Source organism: Oryzias latipes, chromosome 16 (assembly GCF_002234675.1).
Source record: "Oryzias latipes chromosome 16, ASM223467v1".
Classification (NCBI taxonomy): domain Eukaryota; kingdom Metazoa; phylum Chordata; class Actinopteri; order Beloniformes; family Adrianichthyidae; genus Oryzias; species Oryzias latipes.
This window is the reverse complement of record NC_019874.2, coordinates 8,768,008-8,784,588: the sequence shown is the minus strand read 5'-3', so window position 1 is coordinate 8,784,588 and position 16,581 is coordinate 8,768,008. Positions and strand designations below refer to the sequence as shown.

Here is a 16,581-nt window from a genome sequence, read left to right as displayed (position 1 = left end):
GACAACAAGTGAACAACCCTGGGAGTATTTCAGACAGGCAATTTGAGTAGTGCGTTTACCTGGTTACTTCTCCCTGTGGGCGGTTCAGTCTGATCAACTCACTTGTTCAGCGTCCTGCTTAAGTACCAGGTGTGGTCCAATCCTCTTCTTCCATTTCCGTGAGCCTGGAGAGCTGAGCCAGGAACAGAGAGAAAAGTGAGAACTTTATCTCCAACATCAAAATGTCTTTGCACAACTTTCGGGTCAAATGTTCTTTTCATTTTTTTCTGCGACACAGACAGAATTCTGCAAGCCACTTCACAAGCTTGATGCAACTTCTCCCTAAAAGAACTAACATAATCTAACACATTTTGTTTGGCATCACAAAAAATTAGACAGAATTTTGTCTTTCAAAAGTTTCAAAGGACCACGAACAGTGTGACCAAACACGAGCTCTGCTGGGCTGAATCCAGTGGATTCCTGAACATTCTCTCGGGTGGCTAACATCAAAAAAGGCAGACCTTCATCCCACTCTCTACCAGAGTATAAGCAGAATTTCTTCAACATAGATTTCAACGTTTGGTGAAATCTTTCCAGTGCGCCTTGTGACTGGATGATACGCGCTTGACACCCGATGTTTAACGGAAAGGGATTTAATAACCTGTCCAAAGAGCTTTGAAGTGAAATTTCAACCTTGATCAGACTGTATAGAATGTGGAAAACGAGAGGTCCCCGGGTAGTTTAATACTCAAAGTTTTCTATGGAGATCTTTGTTTTATGTATCTGAACGGAGCCTTATGCCAAACTAAAAGAAATATGGAATAAATCTTCTTTACTGCATGAGTTGTCTGACTGAAACCTCCATTTTTGCAGCTTGACAACTGAAATAAACAGAAGAAAAGAATGTCCAAGACAATGGCAGCCATTTCCTACAAGCTCCAACAAAGTTGACAGTTTCACAAGTTTAACTGAATCCCAAGAACCCAGCCTGAGGCCTGCTCAACACCTGTTTTATCTGATCCCTGAACCCCCAGACCCTGGTCAGGGCCGTGTCAAACTGAGAAACACAAACTCAGATGGCACTATCCATCCGTCTGTCCATCCATCTTACTGAGAGTAACTGTAGTTTGGTCAAGGTAGAAGAATCCATCTTTACCCGGTGACACTGAATGAAACACGTGGACAGGATACTGGTTTCTGAAGATGCTGAGGCTGTTTGGTCAAAATTCTGAACCTTTTGCTAAACACTTTGCTTGACAATCAAATAGCTGAAGGAATTATAGTGTTTTTAAGCAATAGAGTAATGCTGAAGTTATTTACTTAGTGAGAATTTATCAGAAGAATTTGAAGTTATCTAAAGCTAATGTTACACAGTAAGAGAGTAGATCAACTCAAGAAACATCCCCCTCTTCATTCCTCCATCGCCACACTGGCCCAAGAGCATGTCTGCCAGAAATCTGCAGAATCAGCCACTTCAGACCCGCTCGTTTGTGAGTGTACACGATCAGGTCTACCATGATTTAAGAAGAGGCAGTAAAATAAAATGCAAGGCTGAATCTAGGACAAAACTTCTCCCCTAGGAGCCTGCTGTGAATGATACCAAGACTCAGCTGCTCCACACCTTCATGTTTAGCCCACTGTTCAAAATCTTTCCAACAACACTCAAATTTAAACTTTAACCTCTTTTTTCACAGCTTTTTGGCAGTTTTGGTCTCGTTTTCTGATCAAATTTTAAAATGTCATTTCAACTAGAAGGCTCAACGTCTGATGGCTCATCTGAGGAACGGACAACCACTGACCTCACAATAATAACGATTTCATTTATTTAAAGACTCAAGACCACATCTTTGAGGGAAATATTCACATTTGAGGGAAATGCATCAAACCAGTACAGATGCTCACTGCTGCTAAAGCACAATTTAAAAAGATGAATCTTGTTATTGTGCTATCCTATGACCCCACCCTTACATTGACGTGTTCTCCCTGCCATGACAAAGGTGGATAAAGATGGAAAGATTTCATGTAATCCTTGGACACCAGTGAAGTTCACAAATCATTGAAGAAAAAAGGTTCATAGCACTGTCTAGTGGGTCCAGATGACCCAACTCCCAATGTTAAAGTGCCTAGGATAGCACTAGGGATACGGAGTATAAAAGGTCCAATATAGAAACGTTTTTAAATTCAGAGAAAGTGAGATTCAAAGCTCAGGAAAGGGATCTGAGACTGCAAATGTAAGGAGCAGTAGACAGAAGCTGAAGAGAGAAATTTCTGATGACGTCAACAACAGGTTTCTAGACTATCGCTCCAGATAGCTTTTACTTTTCATTCATTTTCTGTACCGCTTTGTCCCTTTCGGAGTCACGGGGCTGCCGGAGCCTATCCCGGCTACTTGGGCGTAGGCAGGGGATGCCCTGGACAGGTCGCCAGTCTGTCGCAGGGTAGAACATCCACAATCACACACCCATGCACTCTCACGGACAATTTAGAGTTGCCAATTAACCTATGAAGCATGTTTTTGGACAGTGGGAGGAAGCTGGAGATCCCGGAGAGAACCCACGCATACACGGGGAGAACATGCAAACTCCACACAGAAAGGACCCCCATTGATGTATTTTTCATGTCCCCCAGCTGGGACTTGAACCAGGGGCCTTCTTGCTGGGAGGCAAGAGCGCTAACCACTGCGCCACCGTGCAGCCCGTTTTACTGTAGAAACCAAATCTGTTTGGATCCTGCCAATGTTCTGATCCAAAGCACAGTGGCTTCTTTCAAAGATTTGGGGTGAAACATAAAGCAAAATTAACCTTCATAACCCTTGAGCTGTGTTTTGTTGAACTTTAGTCCTCTGTACAACATTTTCAGCCTAATTTGTTGCAGCAGTGAGTCGTCCGCATATACATTTTTTTCTTGTACTTCCCTTCTAATTTCAGACCTAGAAGCTGTGAACCAAAAGCCAAAGTCATAAAAGTGGGTTGTGACTCCAGCTGTTTGCTAACCACAACCATAACAATGTAGTTGAATTTTTCTGCTGTCTTGACAAACCTGGTTCTACAATAATAAAAGTAAAAAAAAAAAAAAAAAATAGAAATCAAGGGCAGATAAAGTTCAGAGCTTTTTTGGAAGTAAAGTTTTCTTCACACAAAGCCAGTAAATCCCATCACAGATGGTCCTTGAATAGATTCTGCTGGGCATTCTGGAAAACAGGTTTTGGACTGTATAGGGAGGATGCAGTGCTTTGTCTGTGTTTTGACAGGATGATGGATTGCAGCATTGGGTCATGGAGGCTTGAGGGGAAACTATTCAGCAGCTAATCACTGAAAGATCAGTTTTCTCAGACTCTGATCAACTTTCTGCACCGCTCTTTCTCAGCGCAGGTCAGCAACAGGGACCCACAGGTGAATACATGGGTGAACACATTTTATTGACACATGTTAGCAACATTCAGGGTCCAGTGCAGCTAGAGTAGTAATGTTCTGTCTAAAGAAGCCCTGAACACAACTTCCTGCCTGAAGTATCATCTGGAGCAGCGAGACTGATGAGCCACATTCCTGTCTGTCCACACACCAGCATGGGGAGGCCCTTTCCTGCTCTGCTGAAGCATCTCCAACCATGCTGTGTGACAGGAATGTGTGTCAGTGATCTCTGAAGATGAAGGATTGCTACATGAAACCTTCAAGATGGATGAGGAGGAGGAGCAGGCCAGGCAGTCTATAGGGACGCAATCATGCATGCAGAGCTGCAGCTGCAGGTGGACAGGCAGAACTGCAGCTGCAGGCGGACAGGCAAAGCTGCAGCTGCAGGTGGAGAGGCAGAGCTGCAGCTGCAGGCGGACAGGCAAAGCTGCAGCTGCAGGTGGACAGGCAGAACTGCAGCTGCAGGCGGAGAGGCAGAGCTGCAGCTGCAGCCGGAGAGACAGAGCTGCAGGTGGAGAGCCAGAGCTGCAGCTGCAGGCGGACAGGCAGAGCTGCAGCTGCAGCCGGAGAGGCAGAGCTGCAGCTGCAGCCGGAGAGGCAGAGCTGCAGCTGCAGCCGGAGAGGCAGAGCTGCAGGTGGACAGGCAGAACTGCAGCTGCAGGCGGACAGGCAAAGCTGCAGCTGCAGGTGGAGAGCCAGAGCTGCAGCTGCAGGCGGACAGGCAGAGCTGCAGCTGCAGCCGGAGAGGCAGAGCTGCAGCTGCAGCCGGAGAGGCAGAGCTGCAGGCGGAGAGGCAGAGCTGCAGGCGGATAGGCAGAGCTGCAGCCGGAGAGGCAGAGCTTAATCCGTAATCCGTAGACAACAGGATCTTGGTTTTTAGCACATCTGCTCACCAACAACTCTCGTGTGATTGGCCAATGTCTGGGGTTCGCACCACATTCACCTGTGATCAGAAATAAAACCAACATGACATCCACAACGCTCCTAAACATTAACCCATCAGTTTGCTTGAGCAACAGGTACTGCTTAGGCTTAGATCCATTCAAGAGCCTGACCCCTGCACAAGAACCACAATAGAGGTTTATAGCTATTCAATATTTAAATAAAAATAAATTCAAAACAAAGGTAAGCATGAAGTTGGGAAGACAAGAAGGTAAGATCAGCTTAAAAGCTTTAGTGAGAAAAGAGCAAAATCTTAAATTGGATCCCAAAAAAACAGAAAGCCAGTTGAGAAAGTCAAGCACTGGAGCAATCATGACATCTACAGCAAGAACAGTCCAGGCCAATGCTGCTGCAGTCTGTGCGCTGTGCTGCCAGATCCCTGCACAAGACAAAGATCCTGCCGCAGCTAACCACACTAAAGCATGGAAAAAATGTTCACACACCACTCCTTTTAGCAAAGAAAGAAGATTTCATCAAGGTAATAGGATACAGTTGTCGTGGAACAGGCTTCATACCCTCCAAATAAAAGAGGATTTTTTTTTAGATAGTAGCAAATTCTAGTTTGTTTTTTAACCTATCTGATGCCACAGCTGCGTTGACAAAATTAATTGAACAAACATTTAGTACTAAAAAGGTTTGCAGCTGCAAAGATCAGACAAACTGTCGGCAGATCCATGCAACAAACATCAGAAACTTTTTCTGGGGTATTCAGACCTCAGCGAACCCCTCTTAGTCTGGCTCCCCCCTCGTTGCTCTGACCTCCAACACCAGACTGCTGCAGATAAGCAACCCTCTCCTCATTGATGCCTGGCAGAGGAAGCGGATTTCAAATGATGCACAGGCCTAACTTAAATGCCAAAAATGGGTGTAAACATGGATGATGAGGAAAAGGTTGGAGGACAAACTTCTGATGGCCACAGTTCCTGTTGTCAGGAACTGGTGCTGGAGGACCCAAAATGCAGCAGACCAGGCTTGGTAGCGGACAATTAATAATAAATAATTTACCTTCATTTAATGAATAAACTTGAACAAGACAAAAGCCATGGAGGAAACAGAATCTTCTGATTTGTTGCTCAGAATCCCATCTCTTTTGACATTGTTGCATCTAAGTTTCCTTTGGTTCGCAGGCCGACAACTGCAGCAAAAAAGAAGAAAAAAGTAACAGCAAACAAAAAGTGGTAACATAAAAATAAGTTGCAGCAAATTGTGGTTAATTTTTTTCATTATGAAGAGTTCTACAAAAACGTCAGTAATCACGTCAGGGTTCTTGAGATCATTCAAAGATTCTCCCGGTACTGGAAGCTTCTCTGAGAGCTGTCTGTGTCAGCTGCTTCTGCTGTGTTTCTGTGACCCGCTTTGAAGGCTCACTGTCCCGCATTAACCCCATAGGGGGAAAAACAAACAAAAATAAAGTTAGGGGAACATTTTTTTTTTCATTGTCAACATTATTGTCACTATAAAAATCAGAAAAATATCACAAATTTGGGGAAGCCCAAGCAGGCAGCCTTCTCCTCCTGCAGCGGATCTCTGTCTACGGCGTAACGAGCGAGCTCCTCCAGCCCCGGGCTGCTAGCTGGCTGGCAGAAAAAAATGGGTCGGCAAAACAATCACCAATTCACTTCCACTGTGGATTGACTTCCATTTTGGATTGACTTCCACTGTGGACTCACTTTCGCTGTGAATTCACTTCTGGTGTTGATTCACTGTTGTGGATTTACTTTCGTTGTAGCTTTCTTTTGCTTGCATCGCTTTTTTTGTTTGCAGTTACTTTTTTTGTTTGCAGTTACTTTTTTTGTTTGCAGTTACTTTTTCTGTTTGCAGTTACTTTTTTTGTTGCTGTGATGGCGGTTATTTTTCACAGCGTTTGTTTTTTTATTTGCAGTTACATTTTTGCTTTAAGTTGCTTTTTTTCTTTTTTTTCTGCAGTGGCGTTTCTCGGCCGCCGTACTTTAGATTTGATTCATTTTAGTCGTTTGTTATTATCACGCTATTTCTAAGCCTTTCATAGTAAACAAAATCCATTTATATAATAACATATTACCTTTAACACACTAAAGAACAAACTTTTTAAATTAAATCTTAGTTATTTTACTTACCCAGAAGTAAGACGACTCGATCTCTGAGGCCCCGCCTATCACTCCTTGTGGGTGTCGCCCATTTCATGATGTCAACCCAGAGCAGAACTTAAGCAGATACAGCTGACGGGAGTAAAAGCCAAAACCAAGTGTGATATCCTCACTGAGGGAAGCAGAAACGAAATGAAATGACTCAACAGAAAAAAAAACAAGTCAAAAACGAATTTGGGACACAGAAAGTTTAGAGAAGAATCCTCAAAAAAATCCTACTAAAATGAGGCTTATAATTGTGTTTTTGAAAATGTTTATGCAATATTTAAAGGTGGTTTGTTCCACGGCTGAGTTCCTGAGCTGGAACTCACTCAGCAACAATCTTCGAAGCAAGCATCTGTGGATACAGAGGTGGAGGTGGGTGGGTGAAGGGTGGATGAGAGGCAAAAGGAGGGCAGCGTGTGAGCAGGAAGTCAAATGAGGGAGGAAGGGCGTGGATATCAGATGACAGGGCTTCCAAACCTCTCATCTGCGCTCGTGGTCGTTCTGATAACAGCCGCCTCTTTAACAGATCCGCCCCAACACCCGTTTATTCAGGCTGCAGGCGGGAGACTGACAAGCCTGGGCAACATCTGGCAGGTGCTGGTCCCATCATCCAGGGTGACCTGGTTCAGTTGACTCTACCACGTCTGTTGGGACGGTGTTTCTCTACTGTTTTTACATGCTGTCCTGTTTGGACGTCGCCTCTCGGAGCATTTCCTGCAGGGAGAAAACTGAAGGCTTTAACTGACGCATCACCTGCTGATTTGATCACTTCACACCATGGGAAGGATTCAGCTGCACAGGTATCAACCAGATCAATATTAGCAGGGACTGTCTCCAGAAGGTGAGAACTTAAACAGTTTTAGAAGGAACTGAAGGATCAACAAGATGTGAAGTGAAACCAACCCCACCAGGACCACATTTCTCCCCTTTGCTCCCTCTCTCTAATGTTTCCCCAGCTAAAACTACATGACTGACACAAAATTAGACATGAAATAGCCAACCACGTGCCATTAATAACATGTAGTACTATTTTTTTCCAATTAAAAAATATCATTACCATTAGTAAAAAAACATTGAAGTAAAATGTTGTTTTTGTGGGTGTACCAAAAGTCATTCCAAAGTCCCTCTTGAGCAAAGAGGTCAGTAAATAAACACGGAACAACACTGACGGAGAAAAAGGATTGAAGGGGAGGAGCCTCACGAGTACAGACCCTGAGCGCGGTCTTTGAGCTGAATGACACCTGGGAGATGCAAGGATCAGGGGTGTGTCCTCTCACTCCTCAACAATGCGCACGCTAAAAGAGAAGAAGCCCAACTACAACCAGTGGACTAAGTGTAAAATGCATCTAAACACCTGACTCCACAGCTCTGACGGGCACGGCAAAGCCTGTAGTCAAGTTGCAGCTTTTTGTCATACACCCGCAAATGGAGGGTGGAGATGGTGCACACAACTCCCATTCTTGTAGACGTTTAGTTTAGCCCATCTGACAGTCAGCTGATGCAACACAGGTGTGCTTATGAGCACTGATGAGCCCCTTCACTGGAAAGGTTTACCCTTGATCACCACATTTCAGCTATTCACAGGCCCCTAACTGTGCTCACCTTTGTTTCACACGTGGTCAGCAGGGGTGGCATGCCTTTTAGGGGGCTTAATCTGGTGTTAAGACAAGAAAGTCAAATTTAGATTTTAAAAAGCAATAATGACACTATTGTTTCTACATTTCCAACGCTACCCATTTAAAAAAATGTTCCTAGTTTGTATCTGATACTTCATGAAATGATTGCTGCGATGGGAATTGTAACAGCAGTGGCTGCTGTAACTCATGGAGGGTTGCAGCTGTGCCTACTAAGCAGTAAAACCTTATTGTATAAACCTAAACGTTGTTTAATAGTAGAGGATAGCATTGGTGGCCTTGAGCCAAGACCTCAGTTTTGGTGTTTAGAACTGTTGAGGTTCACTTTGGAGAACAACTTGACAGACTTTAAACCAATTCCTCCCTCAGTTTTAGGGGTTTAGAGATTTGATTCTGATATAGGTTGTGGATAAAAATGATCAAACAGAGCTGTACATCAGTAAGTTGTGTAAGTTTTGAAAAGTACTTAAATATTGGAAATTGGAAAAGTTGCTTCTTAAGTTTTTATAATGGCAATTTGCATATACTCCAGACTGTTATGAAGAGTGATCAGATGAATTTTATAGTCCTTCTTTACCATGAAAATGAACTTAAATCCCGAAAAAAAAAACCTTTCCACTGCATTTCATTGCTGTCATTAAAAGACGTGCTGAGATCATTTCAGTAATTTTCTTGTTAACTCAGGGGAGATTGTTGATGAGCGCAAAGCTGGAGATCATTATATCAGACTGATTGGATTAGAATGGCAGACCCAACATGTTGAAAGCGAGCAAACAAACGCCTGCAAAGTCTGGCAAAATATTTAGCATGTTGGCCTTTCTGAACATGAGCAGCCCATTTTGGCCATTTTCTCACTTATACCCACATCTAATTGAGAACTAGAGTCTTCCAAACACTGATATCAAACTCTTTAATCTGGGATGTCTCCATGGGGAGATCAAGAGGATCAATGACAGCAATAAAAAGACATTCCACTACCCTTTGTTTTCAGAGATTTTTAACTAGAACATTAAACCTTCAGTCTCTGACATTTCCATAGGTGAGCTCTGACGAAACTCATTATGACCCAACAACCTGTCACCACAAACAATAATTGTGTGGCTACACACAATCACACACACACACAAAAATATCAGTTAGCCTGGGGGAACTTGTGAGGGATTATCAACATCAAAGTCAATAGAAATGTCAACCTGGCTATCTCTGGAAATGCCAACAACCCTTTGCATATCCGCAGCACAGAACCAAAACCACACAAACACATGTACGCGCACACACACAAGTGCACACACACCTGCCTTTAGCACAGGGGGTGATTAAAGCTACTCTGGTGAGTGCTCCTTTTGATCTCCAAACATAGTGGAAAGCACTTAGAGGCAAAGCCCCGTCAAGCAGCAGATGACTTCACGCCCAATCGTCCAATCAGGGCTTCCCGCAGCACCTCAGGGCCCTTCCCCGCAGAACTATCAAATAGATTAACAGGATTAGGCAAATACATACAGCCACGGGTTGCTGCTCGAGCTAAATGTGTCAGAGCAGCCTGTACCAAAGGTTTTAAGGTCAGCTGAATAACCGAGGAGTCTAAAAAAAAAAAAAAATCAATCAAACTTGATTTCTGAAGCACCAAACTTCAAAAGGCTCACAAAGACAAAAGGAAAGCCCATTAACCCTTTTACACCAGAGCTTTACCTCTAGTGTTTACATTATTTTTACTATCGTAACTCTTCAACCATGTATGTACCCAACTGATGTTATACCAGTGGATTCTGAATTGGAGAAAAGCAACTTTGCGGTGTTACGCAACACTTACCAAGGTCAAGTGTTTAAGCAACCAATGGGAATCATCTTATTCTGTTGAGCAGAAAAGTGGCTTTGCACCATTACTTTTTGACCACGTAAACAGCTGAAGAGTGAAGGTACATCAGAGATCATGTGTCATTTATGCCTTTTATGCACCATAGACCTGTACGCGTGCTGCTGGTTTCTGGGTTGTCCAGGCCCCTTGGAGGGTTGTAGAGTGGACGGGCAAAAGCTTTTTTATATTCATTGAAGTTTCAAAAATGTATGGTCTTCCTTTTTGAAGTATGCTCGATTAGGATTAACACTGTAACGTTATGACCGATCCATCACCAACATGGACAGGATTAGAATAAAAACTATTCTCCATTAAATCTGAAGCATGTTTTTCTTCCTTTAATTTGACGGTCTGTTATTTAAAACCGTGCAGTTCAGAAATTCACACAGACCAACTTCAGGATAGACAAACTGTTGCATCCAAACTGAAGCTACTTTAAAGCAAACAAACAAGAAAAAAATATATCCTTAACTTACTTTTTGACAGAAAGGGAGCCAAGATGTCAAACTGTGTAGATCCTCTTTTTAAGGTTATCTTAACATGATGCAGGTGGTAGAAACTGGCTTTGAAAGAGATTTTTCTGCATCTTAAATCTTGTTGAGTCTGAAATAAACTCCACAGAAATGACATCATACAGCAGGTAGATTATACTTTGCTCTAATGCAGATACATAACACAGAGCAGCTGTTAGTGCAAAACCATGATAGAAGGTTATGAATCATCTGACACATGAGGTGTATATTTGTATAAACTCTTACAGCATTTGAGGCAAAACTTTATTTGTATCATTTATGTTTGCACACATTTCTTGAAGAACCAGATGGAGAAAAATATGAGAGAAAGAGAGAGTTAGTGTCATGGTTTGGGTATCTTTGCCTTGGATTTTGCTTCCTTTTCTTTCTGTCATGTTTGAGTTCTGTTTCCTGTCTTATTTTGAAAGGTTTCCTGTTTCATGCTTTTGAGTTTCACTTCCCTGGTCCCAATCTCTTCTGATCATGTTCACCTATGTCTTGTCAGTCCTGTTTTGTGTTTGAGTCTTGTCTCTGCCTTTCTCTTGTGCTGGTCCAGACCGTCTCTTCCCTAACTGTCTTCTGCCATGTTTTCATGTTTTGCCCACAGTAAGTTTAGTTTTGTTTCCCTGTTCTGCAGAACTTTTTGTTAGTTAATAAACCCCTTGCCCTGGAACCGTGTGCCTCCCGTCTGCATTTTTGGGTTCTTCATGCCCACAAGCCCTCCCTACCTGACAGTTGGATGTTAGAGATTGTGGATAAAACAAATGGGGTACAAAAAGAAATGGGAGAACGAAGGGGGTTAAGGAATTTGGTGGATTATTAAGAAGGGTAGAATTTTAAAAAGTGTATCATTTTTACGGTCAATTGAAGATGTTTGTCTAAAAGGGGCGGGGCCTGTCCACACACATTCAAAGATTACAAACATATCTATAGGCTCCATAGAAATCTTCACACGCAAGCATGTCAACTCATGCACAATACAGCTGCAGCTCACATGCACATCCTTATGCACACAGACACCTTTGCGGGATAGCAGATGAAGAGAATATGCCTGCAGGGCAAACCAAAATCAGCCACCCAGACCATGCCTGGCAAAACTGCCACAGGGGCCCCCATCGCCAGAGAGCAGGGGGGCACAGAGTGCGCAAGTCTGAGCCCAGCCAGGGAAACGGCCTTCCCGCCACACCAGTGCAAGGTCCCAGCCCAAGGCCTCACCCGCAGAGAGCCCCCACCCCCCCGCACCCCAGACAAGCAGCCCATCATCACCCAGGAGTTCTGGTTATCCCTCCACCCTAATCCCAGGCAGGAACCAGTGCCCCCAAGGGAGACCTGCCTCACACTCCAGGCCAGTGAGAAGTCCAGAGAAGTGGACAGAGAAGTGATTTCCCCCCCATGAGTTAAGAAGAAATCTACAGAGAAAGAAAATCAGTTGCAGAGAAATGATCCTATGATCCCCTATCAAAGGATAGGGCTCATTTTACAAAAGGATAATAAAAGGAAGTGGCACCGGCACCGTCTGCTTCAGGCTCCTTTCTCTGGTCTGATCCAGATCTGAGGATAATTGGCTGCTTGAACAGAGGTTTGGGCTGAGCCATTGTGCTAGTGGCCCAAACAAGTCTCGAGTTTCGGAAGGAGATGGATGAACAAGTTTGGTGGTGGGGGTGGGGTGGGGGTGGGGCAGAGCCCCTGATTCAAACATTTAGCTTGCATGAGGCTGAAAAGTGTCACACAATCTGAGAGACAAAAAAGTGATAGAAAAAAAAAATGAACTCAAAATACAAATAAACTCTTTCAAAACAAAACAATGAATTCTTTTTTCTACATTCTGCCCCTCAGAGTTGAAGTGTTTTTTATGATGAACATTATAACCACATTCAGGTAGAACAACCTCTGCTGTGATTGGTTGGTGTCAGAGAGGACAGAAAAACACTCAACAAATCCTAAAATGAGCTGTGAGAAGTCCTTTAGCTTTTAGCCGTAAGTCTCAACCCATGCCATGCTAAATATAAACTATGCAAGGAAAAAGTTTTAAGGACTATTTCCCAAGCTGCAATAGGGATTTGGTTCGACAGAAAAGGATCCTGATAGCCGAAGGTTCTACTGTCACTCTAGTTTTCATAGGAAAGAGCAGTAACTTGCACATGCACACCTGGACCCTTGTGGAGCATGTCTTCGGCTTTTGGGAGGATACAGATGTGCCCGGAGAAAACCCACACTTGCAGGAGGAGAACATGCAAGTTCCACACGGAAAGGACCCAGCTGGGAATCAAACCAGAGCCCGTTTGTTATGAGGTGAGGCGCTAACCACTGTGCAGCCCCTACTCCAAAGAGAAAAAGTATTTGTTTTTTTTGTGTCTTTTGGTTTCCTGACTGCTCATCCAGCTCGTTGTGTAGCTGGTGAAGCTGATCCTGTCCAACACCATGAGGTGTTTGCTCTCAGTGACCCTCGAGTCAGTGATCTAAAATGACAGGTCATAGAGAACAGGGGTTCCATCTGCTTCCTCACTCTGTGTCTGTTTTCTGTTCTAGTCTTGTTGGATGTGGAACATTCCCTCCATCAGCTGCTCATCTCTGTTTCAACAGACATCCTCAGTCATGTTTGTAACGTAAGGCTTGCAGAGCCAAAAACAAAAAAAAAATCTGAAACATTTTGATACATTTGATCCCCAACAGCAGAGGGATAACATGAACAACATGTCTTTCTCTTAAACTAAAGTTAAGTGAGTTACCAAAAGACTTAAAGAATCGGGAGAGTTTCATCTTCATGCATAGCTTGGATACTAGAGGTTTGGGTTCCTCGGATATTTCTGCAGTAGAGGCAGACATGACTGTGACTGCAAAGTTCTTAAATAATGCAGCTTTCAATTCAGTCCTGCAACTTCTGCAGTGGCAACAAATGAAATCTTCTCATTTACTTTTTTCGTGATAACAAGGTTTTGACTTATAAATGCTGTGTGATAAACTCGAAAAACATGCGTATTTCATGGTCCATTGTGATATCATAAGATTAGTGTATTTTTCAATGTAAATCTACTCCAGCAATTTGTTTTCCATAGGAGACACTGTTACAAGTTATTACACTTGAACAGAGCTGAGGGATTTACACAAAAGTTTTCTTTGACTGCGGAACGGGTTACAAAAAACACTGATAGAAAAAAATGAACACACATGTTGCCCTTTTGTAATCCTGATGAAAGTATTCAAATATCAGAAGGGGTATGCAATAGCGGTGTACTGAGTCATTTGAACAAAAATTAGATTCACATCATAATTTGTAGTTAATAATGCATTTCATAGACAATTTTGGTTCATTTTGAAAAATCTGATTCACTGACCTATTGATCTAGGACATCTTTAGCCAAAACTTCAACCAGTGTGACTCAGAGAGAAATACCTGATACTGAACAGTACAGGGAAGGTTTTCCACATTCCTTGGATTTCTTCAAGATAATCAAGTGTAAATTAACTATGTGTACAAACAAACAAGAATGAATGTCAAATCCATTCACATTTTAGTTTCCTATAGTTCAGCCCACAGTTGTTTTCCACATTCAAAGAATCCAAAGGGAACATTATTAGAACATTCTAGCTCACTGTATGGTCACATTTCTTTGCTAAATTCAAAGTGTTTCCACACATTGGACTGGAATGTTGGACTGAGCAGTTTTTGCTGATGTCATCACGTGTTCTTTGTCCACTGTGATGCACTTGAAAGTTTTTATGTTAGAGTCTATTGTGTCTCAATCCAAATGGTATTTTCCAAGATTGATATAATGAATTCATTTGAATTTGAAAAGATTTTATAATGTTCAAGTTTAATTTGATCAACAACTTGTGTCAGACAAATCAATCTGGTTAGATTGTGGGAAAAGAAAAGAGAGGAGCTTTCCTCCTGTAGCTCTTAGCTTCCATCATCTACAAGCTACAACACACCTGACTTTTTGTGACAACTCAGAAGGCACTAAGGGACAGTCTGAAAAATGAAAACACCACAGTCCACAAAACTAAATCAGGGTCAGGCAGGCAGGGGTCAATAACAAGCATGCAGTACCACACAGGCAGCATGGCACAAACACAACTTTGCACTGTGTGAGGCTCAGTACAGTGCTTTGAGTGATTGCACATGAGTGTCAGGTGTATGGCATTCAGGAACTGTGTGCTGGGGTGCTGGGAAATGTAGTGCTTTTATAACTCTAGAGATGGTTCCCGCCAGTGACCAGAGGGGGAGACAGAGCTCTGACGTCTGACAGTGTGTCCATGCGTTTGTGTGGCTTCATGTGTTTGTGTAGGTCCATGTGTTTTTTGTGAGTTCATGTGTCCCTTTATCTGCATGAAGGTTTATGTATTCTTGCATGCATGCACAAATATGTGTGTGTGTCTATGTGAGTGTAAATTCCAACATACAGCACAGACCAAAAGTTTGGACACAGCTTCTCATTTAAAGAGTTTTCTTTATTTTCATGACTATGAAAATTGTAGAGTCACACTGAAGGCATCAAAACTGTGAATTAACACATGTGGAGTTATATACATAACAAAAAAGTGTGAAACAACTGAAAATATATCAAATTGTAGGTTGTTCATAGTAGCCACCTTTTGATCTGATTACTGCTTTTCACTTCACAGGTGTGCCCTGTCAGGTTTAATAAGTGTGATTTCTTGCTTTATAAATGGGGTTGGGACCATCAATTGTGTTGTGCAGAAGTCAGGTGGATACACAGCTGATAGTCCAAATGAATAGACTGTTAGAATTTGTATTATGGCAAGAAAAATAGGGTGAAGATGACCATTGACGTGTTCTCCCTACCATGATAAAGGTGGATAAAGGTGGAAAGATTTCATGTAATCCATGGACACCAGTGAGGTTCACAAATCATTGAAGAAAAAAGGTTCACTGCACTGTCTAGTGGGTCTAGATGACCCAACTCCCAATGTTAAAGTGCCTAGGATAGGTTAAAAATGGTCCCACACAGTAAAGTCTTGCTCACTTAGCCACTGTAAAGTCTTCATTGACAAAGCTCAGGAGCACCTTGAATATTCTTGACGCTCAGGAACCTTGGATTTAACGAGCTCCGCATGTCAAGGAAACAGTGGAAAGATGGTTAAATTCCCACTGACTCTGTGGCCTTCCTGTGATGGAAGAAGTTCTGTCTTTTTCTGAAAAAAGCACAGAAGCACCAAGATACTCTCTGATCCATGCACAAGACCTCCTCTGGGAGGCGAGCAAAGCTCCCTCTGCTCCTGGCCCTCTGCAGCATGGCTGCAGCTCTGGGACACGGCTCTGTCTACATTTAGGATTTTGCAGATTTAATCTAAGTTCAAATGCAAATTATATGCAAGCTGAAGCATGTGGGGAAGTAACAGCCGACAGAGAAAGAGGGAGATAAAAAAGATAAAGTGATGTGACTCGCGCAGTATCAGCAGTGACACCTGTGGGCGTGTGAGTGACACTGTCTAAGAAGTGCGTGAAGCAGCACATCACTCATGCGCTGGTGGAGCCATGCAGGTGGAGTTCAGAGCACACTGTAAACCCGAATAAGTTCAGTGAACTCAAAATTTTTGAGGAAACAGATTACATAATAATTTTTAAGTTGACTTACTTAAAAAGTACAAGTTATTTGAACTTAAAATCTTTGAGTTGAATAAAATAAAACAATTTAACAACACTTAAACTATAACTTTTTATTTAACTAACTTAAAGATTCTTACTTTACTGAACTAGAATATTTTGTTTTTGTTGAACCTTAATACATTAGTTAATTAACTAAAAAACTTTAATATATCTCAACTCAAAATTAATCATTTGAAGTCTAAACTAGTCTTATTTGTCCTTCTTAGTCAGGACCATTCTTACAAAAGAAAAACTGAGGCAGAATTGTAATTGCAAGTTTATTTTTAAACCACCTTACACAAGTACATTTGAACAACTTGTTTTACTAGAAAATGTAAAACACTGCACAATTTGTGTCAAGAAAAAGTGCACAAGCCATAAAAAAAAAAAAAATCAGTCTTCAAGAAAAGCAAAAAATGAGCACTAATCTTTTTTACACCATTTCCTTATACAACTTTATAAAAAAGAGCATTCTTACATTTCAGGAAAAGCAAAAATTGTTTATCAGCCTTTTTTTTTTTTTTCAC

The 16,581-nt window shown here is 42.3% G+C and overlaps 1 long non-coding RNA gene across 1 annotated transcript; it reads right to left on the bottom strand.

The window, feature by feature from the left end:
• Window positions 1-6,433: 6,433 nt before the first annotated feature.
• On the bottom strand, window positions 6,434-7,868 carry LOC105355876. Its single transcript, XR_002874988.1, has 3 exons — window positions 7,654-7,868; window positions 6,920-7,156; window positions 6,434-6,569 (listed from the first exon to the last, which is right to left on the bottom strand). It is a non-coding gene; the product is annotated as an uncharacterized LOC105355876 (long non-coding RNA).
• Between the last annotated feature and the right edge of the window lie 8,713 nt (window positions 7,869-16,581).